Here is a 20,573-nt window from a genome sequence, read left to right on the forward strand (position 1 = left end):
TCACATGATGCTAGCAGTTCTATATGATACAGAGATGATAACACAGTTCACATGATGCTAGCAGTTCTATATGTTACAGAGATGATAACACAGTTCACATGATGCTAGCAGTTCTATATGATACAGAGATGATAACACAGTTCACATGATGCTAGCAGTTCTATATGATACAGAGATGATAACACAGTTCACATGATGCTAGCAGTTCTATGTGTTACAGAGATGATAACACAGTTCACATGATGCTAGCAGTTCTATATGATACAGAGATGATAACACAGTTCACATGATGCTAGCACTTCTATATGATACAGAGATGATAACATAGTTCACATGATGCTAGCAGTTCTATGTGTTACAGAGATGATAACACAGTTCACATGATGCTAGCAGTTCTATATGATACAGAGATGATAACACAGTTCACATGATGCTAGCACTTCTATATGATACAGAGATGATAACACAGTTCACATGATGCTCGCAGTTCTATATGATACAGAGATGATAACACAGTTCACATGATGCTAGCACTTCTATATGATACAGAGATGATAACACAGTTCACATGATGCTAGCAGTTCTATATGATACAGAGATGATAACACAGTTCACATGATGCTAGCACTTCTATGTGTTACAGAGATGATAACACAGTTCACATGATGCTAGCAGTTCTATATGATACAGAGATGATAACACAGTTCACATGATGCTAGCACTTCTATATGATACAGAGATGATAACATAGTTCACATGATGCTAGCAGTTCTATGTGTTACAGAGATGATAACACAGTTCACATGATGCTAGCAGTTCTATATGATACATAGATGATAACACAGTTCACATGATGCTAGCAGTTCTATATGATACAGAGATGATAACACAGTTCACATGATGCTAGCAGTTCTATATGATACAGAGATGATAACACAGTTCACATGATGCTAGCAGTTCTATGTGTTACAGAGATGATAACACAGTTCACATGATGCTAGCAGTTCTATATGATACAGAGATGATAACACAGTTCACATGATGCTAGCAGTTCTATATGATACAGAGATGATAACACAGTTCACATGATGCTAGCAGTTCTATGTGTTACAGAGATGATAACACAGTTCACATGATGCTAGCAGTTCTATATGTTACAGAGATGATAACACAGTTCACATGATGCTAGCAGTTCTAATATAATAATAATAATATATGCCATTTAGCTGACGCTTTTATCCAAAGCGACTTACAGTCATGTGTGCATACATTCTACGTATGGGTGTGTTACAGAGATGATAACACAGTTCACATGATGCTAGCAGTTCTATATGATACAGAGATGATAACACAGTTCACATGATGCTAGCAGTTCTATATGATACAGAGATGATAACACAGTTCACATGATGCTAGCAGTTCTATATGATACAGAGATGATAACACAGTTCACATGATGCTAGCAGTTCTATATGATACAGAGATGATAACACAGTTCACATGATGCTAGCAGTTCTATATGATACAGAGATGATAACACAGTTCACATGATGCTAGCAGTTCTATGTGTTACAGAGATGATAACACAGTTCACATGATGCTAGCAGTTCTATATGATACAGAGATGATAACACAGTTCAAATGATGCTAGCACTTCTATATGATACAGAGATGATAACATAGTTCACATGATGCTAGCAGTTCTATATGTTACAGAGATGATAACACAGTTCACATGATGCTAGCAGTTCTATATGATACAGAGATGATAACACAGTTCACATGATGCTAGCAGTTCTATATGATACAGAGATGATAACACAGTTCACATGATGCTAGCAGTTCTATATGATACAGAGATGATAACACAGTTCACATGATGCTAGCAGTTCTATGTGTTACAGAGATGATAACACAGTTCACATGATGCTAGCAGTTCTATATGATACAGAGATGATAACACAGTTCACATGATGCTAGCAGTTCTATATGATACAGAGATGATAACACAGTTCACATGATGCTAGCAGTTCTATGTGTTACAGAGATGATAACACAGTTCACATGATGCTAGCAGTTCTATATGATACAGAGATGATAACACAGTTCAAATGATGCTAGCACTTCTATATGATACAGAGATGATAACATAGTTCACATGATGCTAGCAGTTCTATGTGTTACAGAGATGATAACACAGTTCACATGATGCTAGCAGTTCTATATGATACAGAGATGATAACACAGTTCACATGATGCTAGCACTTCTATATGATACAGAGATGATAACACAGTTCACATGATGCTCGCAGTTCTATATGATACAGAGATGATAACACAGTTCACATGATGCTAGCAGTTCTATGTGTTACAGAGATGATAACACAGTTCACATGATGCTAGCAGTTCTATATGATACAGAGATGATAACACAGTTCACATGATGCTAGCAGTTCTATATGATACAGAGATGATAACACAGTTCACATGATGCTAGCAGTTCTATGTGTTACAGAGATGATAACACAGTTCACATGATGCTAGCAGTTCTATATGATACATAGATGATAACACAGTTCACATGATGCTAGCAGTTCTATATGATACAGAGATGATAACACAGTTCACATGATGCTAGCAGTTCTATGTGTTACAGAGATGATAACACAGCTCACATGATGCTAGCAGTTCTATATGTTACAGAGATGATAACACAGTTCACATGATGCTAGCACTTCTATGTGTTACAGAGATGATAACACAGTTCTATATGATACAGAGATGATAACACAGTTCACATGATGCTAGCAGTTCTATGTGTTACAGAGATGATAACACAGTTCACATGATGCTAGCAGTTCTATATGATACAGAGATGATAACACAGTTCACATGATGCTAGCACTTCTATATGATACAGAGATGATAACACAGTTCACATGATGCTAGCAGTTCTATATGATACAGAGATGATAACACAGTTCACATGATGCTAGCAGTTCTATATGATACAGAGATGATAACACAGTTCACATGATGCTAGCAGTTCTATATGATACAGAGATGATAACACAGTTCACATGATGCTAGCAGTTCTATATGTTACAGAGATGATAACACAGTTCACATGATGCTAGCACTTCTATATGATACAGAGATGATAACACAGTTCACATGATGCTAGCACTTCTATATGATACAGAGATGATAACACAGTTCATATGATGCTCGCAGTTCTATATGATACAGAGATGATAACACAGTTCACATGATGCTAGCACTTCTATATGATACAGAGATGATAACACAGCTCACATGATGCTAGCACTTCTATATGATACAGAGATGATAACACAGTTCACATGATGCTAGCAGTTCTATATGATACAGAGATGATAACACAGTTCACATGATGCTAGCAGTTCTATATGATACAGAGATGATAACACAGTTCACATGATGCTAGCAGTTCTATATGTTACAGAGATGATAACACAGTTCACATGATGCTAGCAGTTCTATATGATACAGAGATGATAACACAGTTCACATGATGCTAGCAGTTCTATATGTTACAGAGATGATAACACAGTTCACATGATGCTAGCACTTCTATATGATACAGAGATGATAACACAGTTCACATGATGCTAGCACTTCTATATGATACAGAGATGATAACACAGTTCACATGATGCTCGCAGTTCTATATGATACAGAGATGATAACACAGTTCACATGATGCTAGCAGTTCTATATGTTACAGAGATGATAACACAGTTCACATGATGCTAGCAGTTCTATATGATACAGAGATGATAACACAGTTCACATGATGCTAGCACTTCTATATGATACAGAGATGATAACATAGTTCACATGATGCTAGCAGTTCTATATGATACAGAGATGATAACACAGTTCACATGATGCTAGCAGTTCTAATATATAATAATATATGCCATTTAGCTGACGCTTTTATCCAAAGCGACTTACAGTCATGTGTGCATACATTCTACGTATGGGTGGTCCCGGGAATCGAACCCACTACCCTGGCGTTACAAGCGCCATGCTCTACCAACTGAGCTACAGAAGGACCACAGTTCACATGATGCTAGCAGTTCTATATGTTACAGAGATGATAACACAGTTCACATGATGCTCGCAGTTCTATGTGTTACAGAGATGATAACACAGTTCACATGATGCTAGCACTTCTATATGATACAGAGATGATAACACAGTTCACATGATGCTAGCAGTTCTATATGATACAGAGATGATAACACAGTTCACATGATGCTAGCAGTTCCATATGTTACAGAGATGATAACACAGTTCACATGATGCTAGCAGTTCTATATGATACATAGATGATAACACAGTTCACATGATGCTAGCAGTTCTATATGACACAGAGATGATAACACAGTTCACATGATGCTAGCACTTCTATATGATACAGAGATGATAACACAGTTCACATGATGCTAGCAGTTCTATGTGTTACAGAGATGATAACACAGTTCACATGATGCTAGCACTTCTATATGATACAGAGATGATAACACAGTTCACATGATGCTAGCAGTTCTATATGATACAGAGATGATAACACAGTTCACATGATGCTAGCACTTCTATGTGTTACAGAGATGATAACACAGTTCACATGATGCTAGCAGTTCTATATGATACAGAGATGATAACACAGTTCACATGATGCTAGCACTTCTATATGATACAGAGATGATAACATAGTTCACATGATGCTAGCAGTTCTATGCTGTTCTATATTACAGAGATGATAACACAGTTCACATGATGCTAGCAGTTCTATATGATACAGAGATGATAACACAGTTCACATGATGCTAGCACTTCTATATGATACAGAGATGATAACACAGTTCACATGATGCTAGCAGTTCTATATGATACAGAGATGATAACACAGTTCACATGATGCTAGCAGTTCTATGTGTTACAGAGATGATAACACAGTTCACATGATGCTAGCAGTTCTATATGATACAGAGATGATAACACAGTTCACATGATGCTAGCAGTTCTATATGATACAGAGATGATAACACAGTTCACATGATGCTAGCAGTTCTATATGTTACAGAGATGATAACACAGTTCACATGATGCTAGCAGTTCTATATGATACAGAGATGATAACACAGTTCACATGATGCTAGCAGTTCTATATGATACAGAGATGATAACACAGTTCACATGATGCTAGCAGTTCTATATGTTACAGAGATGATAACACAGTTCACATGATGCTAGCAGTTCTATATGATACAGAGATGATAACACAGTTCACATGATGCTAGCAGTTCTATATGATACAGAGATGATAACACAGTTCACATGATGCTAGCAGTTCTATGTGTTACAGAGATGATAACACAGTTCACATGATGCTAGCAGTTCTATATGATACAGAGATGATAACACAGTTCAAATGATGCTAGCACTTCTATATGATACAGAGATGATAACATAGTTCACATGATGCTAGCAGTTCTATGTGTTACAGAGATGATAACACAGTTCACATGATGCTAGCAGTTCTATATGATACAGAGATGATAACACAGTTCACATGATGCTAGCACTTCTATATGATACAGAGATGATAACACAGTTCACATGATGCTAGCAGTTCTATATGATACAGAGATGATAACACAGTTCACATGATGCTAGCAGTTCTATGTGTTACAGAGATGATAACACAGTTCACATGATGCTAGCAGTTCTATATGATACAGAGATGATAACACAGTTCACATGATGCTAGCAGTTCTATATGATACAGAGATGATAACACAGTTCACATGATGCTAGCAGTTCTATGTGTTACAGAGATGATAACACAGTTCACATGATGCTAGCAGTTCTATATGATACAGAGATGATAACACAGTTCACATGATGCTAGCAGTTCTATATGATACAGAGATGATAACACAGTTCACATGATGCTAGCAGTTCTATGTGTTACAGAGATGATAACACAGCTCACATGATGCTAGCAGTTCTATATGTTACAGAGATGATAACACAGTTCACATGATGCTAGCACTTCTATGTGTTACAGAGATGATAACACAGTTCTGATATGATACAGAGATGATAACACAGTTCACATGATGCTAGCAGTTCTATATGATACAGAGATGATAACACAGTTCACATGATGCTAGCAGTTCTATATGATACAGAGATGATAACACAGTTCACATGATGCTAGCAGTTCTATATGTTACAGAGATGATAACACAGTTCACATGATGCTAGCAGTTCTATATGATACAGAGATGATAACACAGTTCACATGATGCTAGCAGTTCTATATGTTACAGAGATGATAACACAGTTCACATGATGCTAGCACTTCTATATGATACAGAGATGATAACACAGTTCACATGATGCTAGCACTTCTATATGATACAGAGATGATAACACAGTTCACATGATGCTCGCAGTTCTATATGATACAGAGATGATAACACAGTTCACATGATGCTAGCAGTTCTATATGATACAGAGATGATAACACAGTTCACATGATGCTAGCAGTTCTATATGATACAGAGATGATAACACAGTTCACATGATGCTAGCAGTTCTAATATATAATAATATATGCCATTTAGCTGACGCTTTTATCCAAAGCGACTTACAGTCATGTGTGCATACATTCTACGTATGGGTGGTCCCGGGAATCGAACCCACTACCCTGGCGTTACAAGCGCCATGCTCTACCAACTGAGCTACAGAAGGACCACAGTTCACATGATGCTAGCAGTTCTATATGTTACAGAGATGATAACACAGTTCACATGATGCTCGCAGTTCTATGTGTTACAGAGATGATAACACAGTTCACATGATGCTAGCACTTCTATATGATACAGAGATGATAACACAGTTCACATGATGCTAGCAGTTCTATATGATACAGAGATGATAACACAGTTCACATGATGCTAGCAGTTCTATATGTTACAGAGATGATAACACAGTTCACATGATGCTAGCAGTTCTATATGATACATAGATGATAACACAGTTCACATGATGCTAGCAGTTCTATATGATACAGAGATGATAACACAGTTCACATGATGCTAGCACTTCTATATGATACAGAGATGATAACACAGTTCACATGATGCTAGCACTTCTATATGATACAGAGATGATAACACAGTTCACATGATGCTAGCAGTTCTATATGATACAGAGATGATAACACAGTTCACATGATGCTAGCAGTTCTATATGATACAGAGATGATAACACAGTTCACATGATGCTAGCAGTTCTATATGATACAGAGATGATAACACAGTTCACATGATGCTAGCAGTTCTATGTGTTACAGAGATGATAACACAGTTCACATGATGCTAGCAGTTCTATATGATACAGAGATGATAACACAGTTCACATGATGCTAGCACTTCTATATGATACAGAGATGATAACATAGTTCACATGATGCTAGCAGTTCTATATGATACAGAGATGACAACACAGTTCACATGATGCTAGCAGTTCTATATGATACAGAGATGATAACACAGTTCTATATGATACAGAGATGATAACACAGTTCACATGATGCTAGCAGTTCTATATGATACAGAGATGATAACACAGTTCAAAAAGGTGATATTTCTCTAACTAGTCTCTGTCTGACAGGTGGTATTCCTCTAACTAGTCTCTGTCTGACAGGTGATATTCCTCTCCTCTAACTAGTCTCTGTCTGACAGGTGATATTCCTCTAACTAGTCTCTGTCTGACAGGTGATATTCCTCTAACTAGTCTCTGTCTGACAGGTGGTATTCCTCTAACTAGTCTCTGTCTGACAGGTGATATTCCTCTAACTAGTCTCTGTCTGACAGGTGATATTCCTCTAACTAGTCTCTGTCTGACAGGTGATATTCCTCTAACTAGTCTCTGTCTGACAGGTGATATTCCTCTAACTAGTCTCTGTCTGACAGGTGATATTCCTCTAACTAGTCTCTGTCTGACAGGTGATATTCCTCTAACTAGTCTCTGTCTGACAGGTGATATTCCTCTAACTAGTCTCTGTCTAACAGGTGGTATTCCTCTAACTAGTCTCTGTCTGACAGGTGATATTCCTCTCCTCTAACTAGTCTCTGTCTGACAGGTGATATTCCTCTAACTAGTCTCTGTCTGACAGGTGGTATTCCTCTAACTAGTCTCTGTCTGACAGGTGATATTCCTCTAACTAGTCTCTGTCTGACAGGTGGTATTCCTCTCCTCTAACTAGTCTCTGTCTGACAGGTGATATTCCTCTAACTAGTCTCTGTCTGACAGGTGATATTCCTCTCCTCTAACTAGTCTCTGTCTGACAGGTGATATTCCTCTAACTAGTCTCTGTCTGACAGGTGATATTCCTCTAACTAGTCTCTGTCTGACAGGTGATATTCCTCTAACTAGTCTCTGTCTGACAGGTGATATTCCTCTATCTAGTCTCTGTCTGACAGGTGATATTCCTCTATCTAGTCTCTGTCTGACAGGTGATATTCCTCTAACTAGTCTCTGTCTGACAGGTGATATTCCTCTAACTAGTCTCTGTCTGACAGGTGATATTCCTCTATCTAGTCTCTGTCTGACAGGTGATATTCCTCTAACTAGTCTCTGTCTGACAGGTGATATTCCTCTATCTAGTCTCTGTCTGACAGGTGATATTCCTCTAACTAGTCTCTGTCTGACAGGTGATATTCCTCTATCTAGTCTCTGTCTGACAGGTGATATTCCTCTAACTAGTCTCTGTCTGACAGGTGGTATTCCTCTAACTAGTCTCTGTCTGACAGGTGATATTCCTCTATCTAGTCTCTGTCTGACAGGTGGTATTCCTCTAACTAGTCTCTGTCTGACAGGTGATATTCCTCTATCTAGTCTCTGTCTGACAGGTGATATTCCTCTAACTAGTCTCTGTCTGACAGGTGATATTCCTCTATCTAGTCTCTGTCTGACAGGTGATATTCCTCTAACTAGTCTCTGTCTGACAGGTGATATTCCTCTAACTAGTCTCTGTCTGACAGGTGATATTCCTCTAACTAGTCTCTGTCTGACAGGTGATCTAACTAGTCTCTGTCTGACCTCTAACTAGTCTCTGTCTGACAGGTGATATATTAACTAGTCTCTGTCCTACCTCTAACTAGTCTCTGTCTGACAGGTGATATTCCTCTAACTAGTCTCTGTCTGACAGGTGGTATACCTCTAACTAGTCTCTGTCTGACAGGTGATATACCTCTAACTAGTCTCTGTCTGACAGGTGATATACCTCTAACTAGTCTCTGTCTGACAGGTGATATTCCTCTCCTCTAACTAGTCTCTGTCTGACAGGTGGTATTCCTCTCCTCTAACTAGTCTCTGTCTGACAGGTGATATTCCTCTAACTAGTCTCTGTCTGACAGGTGGTATTCCTCTAACTAGTCTCTGTCTGACAGGTGATATTCCTCTAACTAGTCTCTGTCTAACAGGTGGTATTCCTCTCCTCTAACTAGTCTCTGTCTGACAGGTGATATTCCTCTCCTCTAACTAGTCTCTGTCTGACAGGTGGTATTCCTCTCCTCTAACTAGTCTCTGTCTGACAGGTGATATTCCTCTAACTAGTCTCTGTCTGACAGGTGGTATTCCTCTCCTCTAACTAGTCTCTGTCTGACAGGTGATATTCCTCTCCTCTAACTAGTCTCTGTCTGACAGGTGATATTCCTCTAACTAGTCTCTGTCTGACAGGTGGTATTCCTCTCCTCTAACTAGTCTCTGTCTGACAGGTGATATTCCTCTAACTAGTCTCTGTCTGACAGGTGGTATTCCTCTCCTCTAACTAGTCTCTGCCTGACAGGTGATATTCCTCTCCTCTAACTAGTCTCTGTCTGACAGGTGATATTCCTCTAGTCAGGGAATGAACTCCATGTCATCTGGTAACTGTACATCTAGCATGGTGATCATATACGTTGACTATAAGCATAATGACATAAGTGTTATCATATGGAAATGTGAAGTGGTGTGTTTGGACTCGCGGGTGTTTGGCTTGCTTGTATGACATCAAAGCGGTATTTATTATAATCCAATACGTCTCATCTTTCGAAATATGTTATAAACAAAATTTGTGGATTCGGCTATTTCAGCCACACCCGTTGCTGACAGGTTTATAAAATCCAGCACACAGCCATGCAATCTCCATAGACAAACATTGACAGTAGAATGGCCTTACTGAAGAGCTCAGTGACTTTCAACATGGCACAGTCATAGGATGAAACCTTTCCAACAAGTCAGTTTGTCAAATTCCTACCCTGCTCGAGCTTAACGGGTCAACTGTACGTGCTGTTTTTGTGAAGTGGAAATGTCTGGGAGCAACAACGGCTCAGCTGGTAAGTGGTAGGCCACACAAGCTCACAGAACGGGACCGCCGAGTGCTGAAGCGCGTAGCATCGGTTGCATCACTCACTACCAAGTTCCAAACTGCGTCTGGAAGCAACATCAGCACAAGAACTGTTCGTTGGGAGCTTCATGAAATGGGTTTCCATGGCCGAGCAGCCGCATAACAAGCCTAAGATCACCATGCTCAATGCCAAGCATCGGCTGGAGTGGTGGAAAGCTCGGCGCCATTGGACTCTGGAGCAGTGTAAACGCGTTCTGTGATGAATCAAGCTTCACCATCTGGCAGTCCAACGGATGAATCTGGGTTTGGCGGATGCCAGGAGAACACTACCTGCCCCAATGCATAGTGCCAACTGTAAAGTTTGGTGGAGGAGGAATAATGGTCTGGGGCTGTTTTTCATGGTTTTGTCCCCTTAGTTCCCCCTTAGTTCCACATTCTAGATGATTCTGTGCTTCCAACAGTTTGGGGAACGACCTTTCCTGTTTCAGCATGACAATGTCTCCGTGCGAGAGAGGGAGAGAGAGAGAGAGACTCTCGTTAAAGATGAAGCCCATGAAGTGCTTATGGAGTCCTCTTTATTTACTTCCTCAGTCTCCTCACTCCCCTCAGTCGTCTCAGTCCTCTCACTCCCCTCAGTCATCTCATTCCCCTCACTCCCCTCACTCCCCTCAGTACCCTCACTCCCCGCAGTCCCCTCAGTCCCCTCAGTCCTCTCAGTCTCCTCAGTCCCGTCAGTCCCCTCAGTCTCCTCACTCCCCTCAGTCGTCTCAGTCCTCTCACTCCCCTCAGTCGTCTCAGTCCTCTCACTCCCCTCAGTCGTCTCATTCCCCTCACTCCCCTCACTCCCCTCACTCCCCTCAGTACCCTCACTCCCCGCAGTCCCCTCAGTCCCCTCACTCCCCTCAGTCCCCTCAGTCCTCTCAGTCTCCTCAGTCCCCTCAGTCCCCTCAGTCTCCTCACTCCCCTCACTCCCCTCACTCTCCTCAGTCCCCTCACTCCCCTCACTCCCCTCAGTCCTCTCAGTCTCCTCAGTCCCCTCAGTCCCCTCAGTCTCCTCACTCCTCTCAGTCTCCTCAGTCCCCTCACTCCCCTCACTCCCCTCAGTCCTCTCAGTCTCCTCAGTCCCCTCAGTCCCCTCAGTCTCCTTAGTCTCCTCAGTCCCCTCAGTCCTCTCAGTCCCCTCAGTCTCCTCACTCCTCTCAGTCCCCTCAGTCCCCTCATCCTCTCAGTCTCCTCACTCCTCTCAGTCTCCTCACTCCCCTCACTCCGCTCAGTCTCCTCAGTCCCCTCAGTCCCCTCACTCCCCTCACTCCCCTTAGTCTCCTCAGTCTCCTCAGTCCCCTCAGTCCTCTCAGTCACCTCAGTCTCCTCACTCCTCTGTCTCCTCACTCCCCTCACTCCCCTCAGTCTCCTCAGTCCCCTCAGTCCCCTCAGTCCTCTCAGTCTCCTCAGTCCCCTCAGTCCCCTCAGTCTCCTTAGTCTCCTCAGTCCCCTCAGTCCTCTCAGTCCCCTCAGTCCCCTCATCCTCTCAGTCTCCTCACTCCTCTCAGTCTCCTCACTCCCCTCACTCCGCTCAGTCTCCTCAGTCCCCTCAGTCCCCTCACTCCCCTCACTCCCCTTAGTCTCCTCACTCCCCTCAGTCTCCTCAGTCCCCTCAGTCCCCTCACTCCCCTCACTCCCCTCAGTCCTCTCAGTCTCCTCACTCCCCTCAGTCCTCTCAGTCTCCTCAGTCCCCTCAGTCCCCTCACTCCCCTCACTCCCCTCAGTCCTCTCAGTCTCCTCAGTCTCCTCAGTCTCCTCACTCCCCTCACTCCCCTCAGAACAGGTACTGTTCAACCCATATACCGGTACTGTTCAACCCATATACAGGTATATACTGGTACTGTTCAACCCATATACAGGTATATACTGGTACTGTTCAACCCATATACAGGTATATACTGGTACTGTTCAACCCATATACAGGTACTGTTCAACCCATATACAGGTATATACTGGTACTGTTCAACCCATATACAGGTATATACTGGTACTGTTCAACCCATATACCGGTACTGTTCAACCCATATACAGGTATATACTGGTACTGTTCAACCCATATACTGGTACTGTTCAACCCATATACAGGTATATACTGGTACTGTTCAACCCATATACCGGTATATACTGGTACTGTTCAACCCATATACAGGTACTGTTCAACCCATATACAGGTATATACTGGTACTGTTCAACCCATATACAGGTATATACTGGTACTGTTCAACCCATATACAGGTATATACTGGTACTGTTCAACCCATATACAGGTATATACTGGTACTGTTCAACCCATATACAGGTACTGTTCAACCCATATACAGGTATATACTGGTACTGTTCAACCCATATACAGGTATATACAGGTACTGTTCAACCCATATACCGGTATATACTGGTACTGTTCAACCCATATACAGGTATATACTGGTACTGTTCAACCCATATACAGGTACTGTTCAACCCATATACAGGTATATACTGGTACTGTTCAACCCATATACAGGTACTGTTCAACCCATATACAGGTATATACTGGTACTGTTCAACCCATATACCGGTACTGTTCAACCCATATACAGGTATATACTGGTACTGTTCAACCCATATACCGGTACTGTTCAACCCATATACAGGTATATACAGGTACTGTTCAACCCATATACAGGTATATACAGGTACTGTTCAACCCATATACAGGTATATACTGGTACTGTTCAACCCATATACAGGTATATACTGGTACTGTTCAACCCATATACAGGTACTGTTCAACCCATATACAGGTATATACTGGTACTGTTCAACCCATATACAGGTACTGTTCAACCCATATACAGGTACTGTTCAACCCATATACTGGTACTGTTCAACCCATATACAGGTATATACCGGTACTGTTCAACCCATATACAGGTATATACTGGTACTGTTCAACCCATATACAGGTATATACTGGTACTGTTCAACCCATATACAGGTATATACAGGTACTGTTCAACCCATATACAGGTATATACTGGTACTGTTCAACCCATATACCGGTATATACCGGTACTGTTCAACCCATATACAGGTATATACTGGTACTGTTCAACCCATATACCGGTACTGTTCAACCCATATACAGGTATATACTGGTACTGTTCAACCCATATACAGGTACTGTTCAACCCATATACCGGTACTGTTCAACCCATATACAGGTATATACAGGTACTGTTCAACCCATATACAGGTATATACTGGTACTGTTCAACCCATACAGGTATATACTGGTACTGTTCAACCCATACAGGTATATACTGGTACTGTTCAACCCATATACAGGTATATACAGGTACTGTTCAACCCATACAGGTATATACTGGTACTTGTAGGGCTACTAAAGTATTTATTTATCTTGTATTTGTAATTAATACATGATTTATTTGTTATGTTGTTACAACTAGGTGGTGCTGTGTTGGTGCCGGTGTGTCTGCAGCTGACCCAGGAGGACTTGGAGAGCACCAAACTGGACCCTAAAGAGGTTGACAAGAACCTGAAAGAGTCTTCTGATGAGAACCTTATGGAGCACAGCCAGAAACAGTTCTCTGCTCCAGACCCACTCAGCTCTGGGTCTTCCTCCCTGCTCTACCCTCTCATCAAGCTGGCTGCGGAGGTGACTGGGGTCGGGCCTGGGGCCCAGGGAGGGTCTGGGGTCGGGCCTGGGGCCCAGGGAGGGTCTGGGGTCGGGCCTGGGGCCCAGGGAGTGTCTGGGGTCGGGCCTGGGGCCCAGGGAGGGTCTGGGGTCGGGCCTGGGGCCCAGGGAGGGTCTGGGGTCGGGCCTGGGGCCCAGGGAGGGTCTGGGACCGGGCCTGGGGCCCAGGGAGGGTCTGGGACCGGGCCTGGGGCCCAGGGAGTGTCTGGGGTCGGGCCTGGGGCCCAGGGAGGGTCTGGGGTCGGGCCTGGGGCCCAGGGAGGGTCTGGGACCGGGCCTGGGGCCCAGGGAGGGTCTGGGACCGGGCCTGGGGCCCAGGGAGTGTCTGGGGTCGGGCCTGGGGCCCAGGGAGGGTCTGGGGCCGGGCCTGGGGCCCAGGGAGGGTCTGGGACCGGGGCCAGTGGGATGGGGGACCCTCCAGCTACTATGTTTCCCCTGCCCAAACAGCAGAACCTCCCCAAGCGGCCTAGCAGCCTACCACTCAGCACCAAGGCCAAGCAGGGCCCTGGTTCCTCCAGGCTGAAGCAGGGCTCTGGTTCCTCCAGGCTGAAGCAGGGCCCTGGTTCCTCCAGGCTGAAGCAGGGCTCTGGTTCCTCCAGGCTGAAGCAGGTAGAAACGGGCGTGGCCAAGATGAACACGGTCGCCCCGGCAGCAGAGTCACACCTGGTTACCTTCACCAACAATGGAACAACCGGGGTTGGGGTGGATGGGGTGTGGAGCGGGGTGGGCGTGTTGGTCGTCAATGGCTATCTGAACGGAGGTGTGGCCTCTTCATCTGGAGGCGGGGCTCCGTACGGGATGACCAATCTGGCGGGCTTCCAGAGTGAGGTGGGCGGAGTAGCCCCGCTGTTACAGACCCAACTCAGCGGAGAGGACAGTCGACTCAACATCAACTCCAGTCCTGATGAACATGAACCACTGCTAAGGAGAGAGCAGCCCGCCCCATGTGACCAGAGACCAACCAATCACCTGGCGGGACGCACCAACACCAACAACAACAACAACAACAACAGTCTGGTGGACCTGGCCAGCAGAGGGATCACGTGTCCTCCTGTAGAGGCACAGCTTGAGCCCTTTGCTTCAGTCCCTACCCCTAAAGCTGTCTCTGTCCCTACCCCCACCCCTAAACCTGTCTCTGTCCCTACCCCTAAACCTGTCTCTGTCCCTACCCCTAAACCTGTCTCTGTCCCTACCCCTAAAGCTGTCTCTGTCCCTACCCCCACCCCTAAACCTGTCTCTGTCCCTACCCCTAAACCTGTCTCTGTCCCTACCCCTAAACCTGTCTCTGTCCCTACCCCTAAACCTGTCTCTGTCCCTACCCCTAAACCTGTCTCTGTCCCTACACCTAAACCTGTCTCTGTCCCTACACCAACCCCTAAACCTGTCTCTGTCCCTACACCTAAACCTGTCTCTGTCCCTACCCCCACCCCTAAACCTGTCTCTGTCCCTAAACCTGTCTCTGTCCCTACCCCCACCCCTAAACCTGTCTCTGTCCCTACCCCTAAAGCTGTCTCTGTCCCTACCCCCACCCCTAAACCTGTCTCTGTCCCTACCCCTAAACCTGTCTCTGTCCCTACCCCTAAACCTGTCTCTGTCCCTACCCCTAAACCTGTCTCTGTCCCTACCCCTAAACCTGTCTCTGTCCCTACCCCTAAACCTGTCTCTGTCCCTACACCTAAACCTGTCTCTGTCCCTACCCCCACCCCTAAACCTGTCTCTGTCCCTACACCTAAACCTGTCTCTGTCCCTACCCCCACCCCTAAACCTGTCTCTGTCCCTAAACCTGTCTCTGTCCCTACCCCCACCCCTAAACCTGTCTCTGTCCCTACCCCTAAACCTGTCTCTGTCCCTACCCCCACCCCTAAACCTGTCTCTGTCCCTACCCCTAAACCTGCCTCTGTCCCTACCCCTAAACCTGTCTCTGTCCCTACCCCCACCCCTAAACCTGTCTCTGTCCCTACCCCTAAACCTGCCTCTGTCCCTACCCCCACCCCTAAACCTGTCTCTGTCCCTACCCCCCCACCCCTAAACCTGTCTCTGTCCCTACCCCTGAACCTGCCTCTGTCCCTACCCCTAAACCTGTCTCTGTCCCTACCCCTAAACCTGTCTCTGTCCCTACCCCCACCCCTAAACCTGTCTCTGTCCCTACCCCTAAACCTGTCTCTGTCCCTACCCCTACACCGGTCTCTGTCCCTACCCCTAAACCCGTCTCTGTCCCTACCCCTAAACCTGTCTCTGTCTCTGTCCCTACCCCTAACCCTGTCCCTGTCCCTACCCCCACCCCTACACCTGTCCCTGTCCCTACCCCTAAACCTGTCCCTGTCTCTGTCCCTACCCCTAAACCTGTCTCTGTCCCTACCCCTAAACCTGTCTCTGTCTCTGTCCCCACCCCTAAACCTGTCTCTGTCCCTACCCCTAAACCTGTCTCTGTCCCTACCCCTAACCCTATACCTGTCTCTGTCCCTACCCCTGAACCTGTCCCTGTCCCTACCCCTAACACTGTCTCTGTCCCTACCCCTAAACCTGTCCCTGTCCCTACCCCTGAACCTGTCTCTCTCCCTACCCCTAAACCTGTCTCTGTCCCTACCCCTAAACCTGTCTCTGTCCCTACCCCTAAACCTGTCTCTGACCCTACCCCTAAACCTGTCTCTGTCCCTACCCCTAAACCTGTCTCTGTCCCTACCCCTAAACCTGTCTCTGTCCCTACACCTAAACCTGTCTCTGTCCCTACCCCCACCCCTAAACCTGTCTCTGTCCCTACACCTAAACCTGTCTCTGTCCCTACCCCCACCCCTAAACCTGTCTCTGTCCCTAAACCTGTCTCTGTCCCTACCCCCACCCCTAAACCTGTCTCTGTCCCTACCCCTAAACCTGTCTCTGTCTCTACCCCCACCCCTAAACCTGTCTCTGTCCCTACCCCTAAACCTGCCTCTGTCCCTACCCCTAAACCTGTCTCTGTCCCTACCCCCACCCCTAAACCTGTCTCTGTCCCTACCCCTAAACCTGCCTCTGTCCCTACCCCCACCCCTAAACCTGTCTCTGTCCCTACCCCCACCCCTAAACCTGTCTCTGTCCCTACCCCTGAACCTGCCTCTGTCCCTACCCCTAAACCTGTCTCTGTCCCTACCCCTAAACCTGTCTCTGTCCCTACCCCCACCCCTAAACCTGTCTCTGTCCCTACCCCTAAACCTGTCTCTGTCCCTACCCCTAAACCTGTCTCTGTCCCTACCCCTAAACCTGTCTCTGTCCCTACCCCTAAACCTGTCTCTGTCTCTGTCCCCACCCCTAAACCTGTCTCTGTCCCTACCCCCACCCCTAAACCTGTCTCTGTCCCTACCCCTAAACCTGTCTCTGTCTCTGTCCCTACCCCTAAACCTGTCTCTGTCCCTACCCCTAAACCTGTCTCTGTCTCTGTCCCCACCCCTAAACCTGTCTCTGTCCCTACCCCTAAACCTGTCTCTGTCCCTACCCCCACCCCTAAACCTGTCTCTGTCCCTACCCCTAAACCTGTCTCTGTCCCTACCCCTAAACCTGTCTCTGTCCCTACCCCTAAACCTGTCTCTGTCCCTACCCCTAAACCTGTCTCTGTCCCTACCCCTAAACCTGTCTCTGTCCCTACCCCTAAACCTGTCTCTGTCCCTACCCCTAAACCTGTCTCTGACCCTACCCCTAAACCTGTCTCTGTCCCTACCCCTAAACCTGTCTCTGTCCCTACCCCTAAACCTGTCTCTGTCCCTACCCCTAAACCTGTCTCTGTCCCTACCCCTAAACCTGTCTCTGTCCCTACCCCTAAACCTGTCTCTGTCCCTACCCCTAAACCTGCCTCTGTCCCTACCCCTAAACCTGTCTCTGTCCCTACCCCTAAACCTGTAGAGGCACAGCTTGAGCCCTTTGCTTCTGCCCCCACCCCTAAACCTGTCTCTGCCCCTCCCACTGTCCCTGCCTCTGTCACTCCCCCTGTCCCTGCCCCTGTCTCTGTCACTCCCCCTGCCCCTGTCTCTGTCACTCCCCCTGCCCCTGTCTCTGTCACTCCCCCTGCCCCTGTCTCTGTCACTCCCCCTGTCCCTGCCCCTGTCTCTGTCACTCCCCCTGTCCCTGCCCCTGTCTCTGTCACTCCCCCTGCCCCTGTCTCTGTCACTCCCCCTGTCCCTGCCCCTGTCTCTGTCACTCCCACTGTCCCTGCCTCTGTCACTCCTCCTGTCCCTGCCTCTGTCACTCCTCCTGTCCCTGCCCCTGTCTCTGTCACTCCCCCTGCCCCTGTCTCTGTCACTCCTCCTGTCCCTGCCCCTGTCTCTGTCACTCCCCTTGTCCCTGCCCCTGTCTCTGTCACTCCTCCTGTCCCTGCCCCTGTCTCTGTCACTCCCCCTGTCCCTGCCCCTGTCTCTGTCACTCCCCCTGTCCCTGCCCCTGTCTCTGTCACTCCCCCTGTCCCTGCCCCTGTCCCTGTCACTGCCACTCCCCCTGTCCCTGCCCCTGTCACTCCCCCTATCTCTGTCCATCTCCCTGTCTTTGCCTCTATACCAGCAACAACAGTCCCAGAGCCCCAGCAGGAGGCCCCTGTACACCAGGAGGCTGCCCAGCTCCGACAGCCCAAACCCAGACGACCTGAGAGACCCTGCTCCCTGGAGCTCTCTGCTTCTTTCTCTTCACACAACAGCTCCTCAGGTGAGAAGAGAACACACCACACATCTCTCACTGACCTGTTTCACCCTCTATAACCACTGTGATTATTATTTGGCCCTGCTGGTCATCTATGAACATTTGAACATCTTGGCCATGTTCTGTTATAATCTCCACCCGGCACAGCCAGAAGAGGACTGGCCACCCCACATAGCCTGGTTCCTCTCTAGGTTTCTTCCTAGGTTAGGAGCCAGGCCCAGCCGCTTTGGAGCCAGGCCCAGCCGCTTTGGAGCCAGGCCCAGCCGCTTTGGAGCCAGGTCCCAGGTCCAGCCGCTTTGGAGACAGGCCCAGCCGCTTTGGAGCCAGGCCCAGCCGCTTTGGAGACAGGCCCAGCCGCTTTGGAGCCAGGTCCAGCCGCTTTGGAGACAGGCCCAGCCGCTTTGGAGCCAGGCCCAGCCGCTTTGGAGCCAGGCCCAGCCGCTTTGGAGACAGGCCCAGCCGCTTTGGAGCCAGGCCCAGCCGCTTTGGAGCCAGGCCCAGCCGCTTTGGAGCCAGGCCCAGCCGCTTTGGAGCCAGGTCCAGCCGCTTTGGAGACAGGCCCAGCCGCTTTGGAGACAGGCCCAGCCGCTTTGGAGCCAGGCCCAGCCGCTTTGGAGACAGGCCCAGCCGCTTTGGAGCCAGGCCCAGCCGCTTTGGAGCCAGGCCCAGCCGCTTTGGAGCCAGGCCCAGCCGCTTTGGAGCCAGGCCCAGCCGCTTTGGAGCCAGGCCCAGCCGCTTTGGAGCCAGGCCCAGCCGCTTTGGAGCCAGGCCCAGCCGCTGGGGAGCCAGGCCCAGCCGCTGGGGAGCCAGGCCCAGCCACTGGGGAGCCAGGTCCAGCCGCTTTGGAGCCAGGCCCAGCCGCTTTGGAGCCAGGTCCAGCCGCTTTGGAGCCAGGCCCAGCCGCTTTGGAGCCAGGCCCAGCCGCTGGGGAGCCAGGTCCAGCCGCTTTGGAGCCAGGTCCCAGGTCCAGCCGCTTTGGAGCCAGGCCCAGCCGCTTTGGAGCCAGGCCCAGCCGCTTTGGAGCCAGGTTCAGGCGCTTTGGAGCCAGGCCCAGCCACTTTGGAGCCAGGCCCAGCCGCTGGGGAGCCAGGTCCAGCCGCTTTGGAGCCAGGCCCAGCCGCTGGGGAGCCAGGTCCCAGGTCCAGCCTATCAGAATGAGTTTTTACCCACAAAAGGGCTTTAATACTCAGCACTCCCCTCTTCAGACAATCCTACAGTCGAAGAAGCCGGATGTGAAGGTCCTGGGCCGGCATGGTAACTCGAAGTCTGCAGTTTTGAGGGCAGTTGGATGTACTGCCAAATTCTTGAAATCGACTTTGGTGGCGGCTTATGGTAGAGAAATTAACATTCAATCCTCTGGCAACAGCTCCGTTGGGCAGTCAGCATTCCAACTACACGCTCCCTCAATTTGAGACATCTGTGGCATTATGTTGTATGACAAAGCTGCACATTTTAGAGCGGCCTTCTATTGTCCCCAGCACAAGGTGCACCTGTGTGATTATCCTGCTGTTTAATCAGCTTCTTGATATGCCACACCTGTCAGGTGGATAGATTATCTTGGCAAAGGAGAAATGCTCACTAAGAGGGATGTAAACAAATTTGTGCACAACATTTGAGACGAGTGATATGGAACATTTCTGGGATCTTTTATTTCAGCTCATGAAACATGCGATTAATAATTTACATTTTTGTTCATTACAGGTCTCTACTTATGACCAGGGTCCA

The 20,573-nt window shown here is 47.0% G+C and overlaps 1 long non-coding RNA gene and 1 pseudogene across 7 annotated transcripts; one reads left to right on the forward strand and one right to left on the reverse strand.

The window, feature by feature from the left end:
* LOC118382229 (bone morphogenetic protein receptor type-2-like) overlaps nt 1-20,573 on the forward strand; it is a 130,743-nt pseudogene that overhangs the window by 104,002 nt on the left and 6,168 nt on the right.
* Nucleotides 15,170-18,046, reverse strand: LOC127918848 (uncharacterized). Of its 7 annotated transcripts, none has more exons than XR_008101021.1 (5): nt 17,985-18,046; nt 17,139-17,252; nt 16,761-17,060; nt 15,421-15,492; nt 15,170-15,288 (listed from the first exon to the last, which is right to left on the reverse strand). It is a non-coding gene; the product is annotated as an uncharacterized LOC127918848 (long non-coding RNA). The 7 variants fall into 7 exon arrangements; XR_008101019.1 differs by having other exon boundaries at nt 15,421-15,516; XR_008101020.1 differs by lacking the exon at nt 15,421-15,492 and adding an exon at nt 15,751-15,846.

Source organism: Oncorhynchus keta, unplaced genomic scaffold, assembly GCF_023373465.1.
Source record: "Oncorhynchus keta strain PuntledgeMale-10-30-2019 unplaced genomic scaffold, Oket_V2 Un_contig_1509_pilon_pilon, whole genome shotgun sequence".
NCBI lineage: Eukaryota > Metazoa > Chordata > Actinopteri > Salmoniformes > Salmonidae > Oncorhynchus > Oncorhynchus keta.